Source organism: Telopea speciosissima, chromosome 8, assembly GCF_018873765.1.
Source record: "Telopea speciosissima isolate NSW1024214 ecotype Mountain lineage chromosome 8, Tspe_v1, whole genome shotgun sequence".
Lineage (NCBI taxonomy): Eukaryota > Viridiplantae > Streptophyta > Magnoliopsida > Proteales > Proteaceae > Telopea > Telopea speciosissima.
In genome coordinates this window covers 7,147,477-7,153,605 of record NC_057923.1, presented here as the reverse complement: position 1 = coordinate 7,153,605, position 6,129 = coordinate 7,147,477, and positions in this window count along the sequence as shown.

The following is a 6,129-nucleotide window of genomic DNA, read 5'->3' as shown; positions in this document are numbered from 1 at the left end:
AACCACCAATCATCAGAATTAGAAAAATTAAAATTAAGAAGCAGAGGGGATATGTTTGCAGGTAACAAATTAGTTATTTGTGATGGAAATCTTCCCTCCTCTGAAACAAGATTAGCTATTGAGGACCCCTTGTTAGAAGAAGATAATGGAGAAATGACATAGTTTAAAAGACACATAGGCTTGGAAGGTATCCACCGATCAGTCCAAAAGTAAGAGTGTTCATCATTCCCAACTTTCCTAATCACCATCCCTTCCAGGAGGGGAATGATATGAGAAATACTATTCCAAACTCGAGAACCTTTTCTTAATCGGGTTCTGGGGTAAAAAAAAGGTAACCTTAGGGAAGTACTTGACTTGCAAAATCCGAGACCACAGGAAATGAGGTTCAGAGATTACCCTCCACCCCAGTTTTAACAAAAGGGCTTCATTATGGTGTTCTGCCTTGCGAAAGCCTAAACCACCTTGGGATTTCGGAAGACACATTTTGTCCCAAGCAATTAGGGTGGAATTATTCTTATTCCCTGAATTCCCCAACCAAAACTTGAGATAAATGGAGTCAAAGTTTCTGCAAATTTTTCCAGGTAACAAAAAACAATTCATCAAGTGCATGACACAATTAGTGCTACTAAATATTACTTTTAGTGATGGTTAAAGACACCACTAAATCTACAAACACACATGATCGCAAATACTGCCAAAAATCATTAGCTACAGCACAATTTGCGGCAGATTTCTAACGAGAAAAAATCCGTTGGTAAAGGATTTAGCGGCAGTAAATACCACCTCTTAACTCCAAAAATCTCCTTTAGTGTTAGCAAATCAAATGCAACCAAAAAAAATAATTATGCTCGATCAAATCCCAAATTCGATTTTTCGATGTTTTAACATCCATTTAGGGGAGCTATGTGCAAGCCTCCATAGGGGTAATGTATGTTCAAATGAATTTTTATTCTCCCAAGTGTGGTGCATTGCCCAATGCACCTTTAAAGTGCATTCAATGGTGGCCAAGAACATGTTCTTGAATTTTTCTCCTCTCAAGTACAATGGCCACCGACGGATACCAAATTTGTCATTGGCCAAGTCGAGTTGCAGCATTAGTTGCCCATTGGTTTATTTGGAGGAGAAGGGTCTGCGTTTGTGTCCTTTAGCACTGCATGCATGGGCCATTGTAAGGTAAAATTCTAATGGGGCAAATGTCTAAAACTTGTGTTTGTTTTGCACTAGCTAGAGGTAGTATATATATATATAGTATGGGGACATAATGTGAGAAGATTATTGCAATAAAAAACATATGCTCAAGGGACACATTAAAAACCTAACTACTCTATCTTAATTTTCCAGCCCCACCCACGCCTCTCCCCTCCCCTCCCCTCCCCTATGTATGTGTGTGTATTCAAACCACGAAGAATTGACAGTTCGGGCAATGGTGAGCTAAAGGTCCACATATAGCATGCCTGAAATATGAATTATGAGAGTGAGAACAGGTTGTGTTGTACTTTAGATAATCAGGGAAATTTTTTTGGCTGAAACCATGTTCCTATTGTCCCCAATTGTAGGCGTCAACTTGGATGGTTTCCTGTTGTTCCCAATTGCAGGCGTCAACTTGGAGTAATACCCTTCCCCTTGGGGTTCACAAATACCCCTTTAGGTTTTAGTATTTTTCAAAATATCCCAAGGGATTCCAAGTCGGTGCATATGATTGAAGCCAAATTTTATGTACAAGTAGGTCTCATGGTACTTTTGATACTCCTTGTAATTGTGACAACCTGTTTAAGTTTGAACCCAATTAAAATTGTGCATATCGCAATATAAAATTTGGGAGATGGATGGTTCTCTGAGCAAGTGGCGTACGAAGTGCACCAATGAGGAGCCCCAAAATGGTTTCATACATAGGGAGGTAGAGAGGTCATTTCATGTTACATGATCCAAACCTTTGAACGGTCTGGATCTCTGGAAACTCAGAATTAAGATTTACATTTAGAAAAATCAGAATATCCAAGGACTATTATTCCTTTAGTAGAAGAGTAATACGAGATTAGGGCTTTGGGGGCCAACCTTGGCGAGGAAGTTGAGCATTTAGCTCATCCAACAGGCGGCCCGCATATATATTTTGAGACCACTCATTAGCCCACCACATGGCTTGGGCTGGGTTGGACCCAGAAACTGTTTGGGCCTAACCCTGTCTTGGCTGGGTTCCAAGACTTGCTGATTCCAATATAAGGTGAGATTTTGAAATGCAAAGAATTAATATAAGGGGAAAAGATCTCTACTTGGTGGTGTTTCCTATGCTCTCTTGTAGGGTACTATGAGATGATGTCTCTATCCCCTGGGTAGATACTTAGGTGTGCTCACCCATTGACCCAGACGCTTGTGTAGAGACTATGCGACCTAGTATAGATCTCTTGCCCTTAATATAATAATAATTATTATTATTATTTTTGAAATATATGAACAATGAAAGAAGGCCCATAGGCCACTAGGGGTGACAGTTTAAGTGTTGATAATGCCCTTAAGAATTGTAAGGGAGCAAAAATACTGAAAAAGCACAATTTAAGTGTTGATTAATGCCATTAAGAATTGTCAAACTTTTATAAATCTTCTTGTTAATTTTAGTTGCTATGTAAAATATACAGTTATATAAAAATCTCATTTTATATGTACTCTTGAGAGCTGGGAATATTAGAGGAGATTAAAAATTCAACAAAACTTAATGGAAAAAAATGCTGACTTCACAGATTTTGTGATAAAAAAAATTCTTTTAGGTTTTCTTTCTCGTCACTATGCATAGTGAAGTTTAACGCTTTACTATTTGTCATATGATAGTACATGGGTTAGTCCATATGATAGAAGATCAAACAATTATCTCATTGGTACAATTTCAACTTAAAATGAGTAGAGAAAGTAGCTAAAATTATAAAAGATGTCATTTTATATTCATTTCCATTTGGTGCTCTTTTGACAATTTTACTAAAACTTTGAATCAGAGTTTGAACAAACTTTCCTTGTTTACTTGGACTAAAATTTGGCCATTGAGATGTATATGGGGTCCTCTATCAAATGGAATATAACCCATGTACTGCCAAGTGTTAAATACAACATTATACTTCATTCGGCATAGTGCTGTCTAGAAGGACCCTTTTTTATTATTATCCTCATATTTTCGCTTCTTTTAATGCCACAAACGCATTGTACAGGTCTTATAATGGAGGTGACCCAAGATCCCTATCATACATTGAACCGAACCAAATGTTTCGAAACATAATTAGTAGATTTTTTTATTTTTTTGGATTATCCTACTCAAGGGCCCACAGGCCCATTACAAGCTAAGGGGAAAGGCTAAGACAAGTCCACATTATACAACTAAGGGGGAGGGGGAGGGGGAGGGGGAGGGGGAGAGGGGAGCCTTTTTTGGCATACTATGCAATTCAAGAAAGTTGATCCCTTGACCTCCTAGAGGACATGCACTCAACTTACAATGCCTCCAACCAACCGAGCTAGCGGTTGTTTGCATACATAATTAGTAGATCGATCAAAAAGTAAAAAATGGGATATCAAGAAAATTGTTAAATGGATGACCTAAGTAGTGATATTAAGACATGTTGATACCATTTCAGGTTAGACAAAAACACAAACCCCAAATCATTTTCATCTGCAATGGATTTCTTAGCTTCTCTATTTGATTTTCTTGATTCAAACTCTCAACGAGATCAACAATCTCTAGAAGAAAGAAGTTTTCCATGGTACCTCAACTAATGTTATATCTAAACATGATTTTAATTGAATCTATAAAACTATGTCAAGGTATACTAAGGACATGAAAGAGACAAGAAGTAGCAGTATGAACAGACAACTTTTCTTGATTTGAGTGAAAATGAACCGGAAATTAGTGGGTCACCCCTCAAATGGACCAGGTTTCACTTGAATTGGATTGCATGGGAAAGGGGGACTTTAGGGAAAATGACAGAAAGGGCAGTGAATCACCATAAAATACAAATAAGAACAAGTACCCATTTGTTTCATTAGGTTGATTCATTCTTGGGCTTTAGTGTTTGATATAACAATTCAATAAAAGAAAATAGTTACCATGAAAAGACCCATCAATCCCTAACATCACATGCTCACCACGGCAATGGATACAGGTCAAAATTAAATTGCTAGGGTGTGTCACTATCTTGCCTTGCTTTAAATGATAAGAGTTAGATATCTTAGTATAACTCCACGAGAGAGACTATATATATCACTATAGAGGAGGCCCCGCCCCCTAAGGACACTCTCTTAAGCAAGCCACCAAGCACAAAATGCCGAGACCAGTTCTGAATCCTGCCCACTATGCCTGGCCATTAAAACATGCGTAACGACCTGTTGTTATCTTCTATCGTCTCACATCGCGTGGAGGCAGGCAGACAATGGCACATGAAATTATGGATCTATTTGCGTTTAGCGTAACAGTGGAGTCGAGACAGATTCTTTTGCTTTTAGAACCACGGAATCACGGAATAGTCTCACTTTGCCTGTAGATGTGTCATGAAATATATATATATGTTGTAGTCCTTTTACTTAGAATGACGTGTTTTAAAACCATAGACTGAACCTTAGCCAAAGTGGACAGTATCGTATCACGTGGGGATGGATCACGTCAGAATGTGCCATGAAATGCGTGTTATTGGTGACGCCTGATTTTGGTCTAGAAAGTGGTTCAGTGGATCTTCGAAGGACCGTTTCGGCCTTAAAACGACCTCGAATAGTCCAAAAAGGGCATACTTCACCGCCAATGGTGATGAAATACGTGTTGGGATCGTCAAGACCTTCGAAATGATATGTATTTCGACATATGTTATGTTTTGATCCAACCCTGACCGATTTGACAATTTTTGAGTCTGGGAGTTTTTCTGTACTTTCTAGGTTAGGGCTTCTCTATATAATATTCTTACCTATAGGAGGGCTGTATGTGAGAGTTTGTTACATTTCAAACATAGTGAAATTTGTTCTATTGTTCGGCCGTGGACGTAGCTTCTCATCTTGGGGGTGAACCACGTAAATCCTTTATGTTGTGCGTTGTGTACCTGCTCTATTTTTCATTTTTCTTCTGTAAATCATCACTTCTGATCGTTGTTTTCTTAACAATGCGCATTTTAAAATGAAATGTGAGGCCAGATACGTGACACTTCTTCGCTAGCTAGCTAGATCATGACTTGTTGTTAAACACAATAAATCACCAGTAATTAAATGAACCAGCTAGTATTGCCCTTTAGGAGTCGAGGGGTAGTGAGTCTGTAAGGTCTGTGTAGTGGGTATATCAGGGTTTAAAGTAGGTCCAGACCATGAAGTAAGAGGACAGAGCGGTTCAGTTGTTTTGATATAGAAAGTCTAAATCGTCTCGTGAGACTATGACTTCCACTCACCATGACCTGTCTTCTCCTCTTCTTTCTGTTTCTCAGTGGCACATGGCAGAGGCAGAACAAAGAAACCACAATGCTTGCCTCAGAAATCTATACTGTTACACGTACTTATTCTCGAGGGCCCGGGCTGTGTGGCCCACTTCCATTTTGATAATTCAGAGATTTTAATAGTATTTCATTCCTCAATTTTAAGTGTCCATGTGATAACAATATATAGAGATTACAAGATTGGAGAGAATCCTTTTAGGTTATTGTTCCTATACATATATAGAGTTATAATAATAGAAAGGAAATACTTGGAGGACAAGTAGAGGACAAGATAGAATATGAATCCACAAGTTATCGGATATACATTGTCTATGAAAGGCGTCTTTATATTCTATTGATACACCCCCTCAAGCGGAGGATTTGACAAATAGAATCTTCAGTTTGTCTCTAAGGAATTGAAAATGTTGGGAAGAAAGTACCTTGATCATAATGTATAGGGGTGTAAGTTTGGTCATGTTTACCCGAACCTGTCTTGAGCCTGAACAGGGTCTGAGCTGAGATATTTTGGCCCTGAGGGCGGGTCAAGGTTGGAAATTTTTAGCCTTGAGTCAAGGTCGGGTCGGGTCAGGGTTGAAGCCTCTGGTTGAACCTGCCTCGACTCGATCTGGTCTGACCCTATTTTAAATTATACTATAAAATATATATTATAAACTTTAAATGTCACCCACATTTTGTTATATAA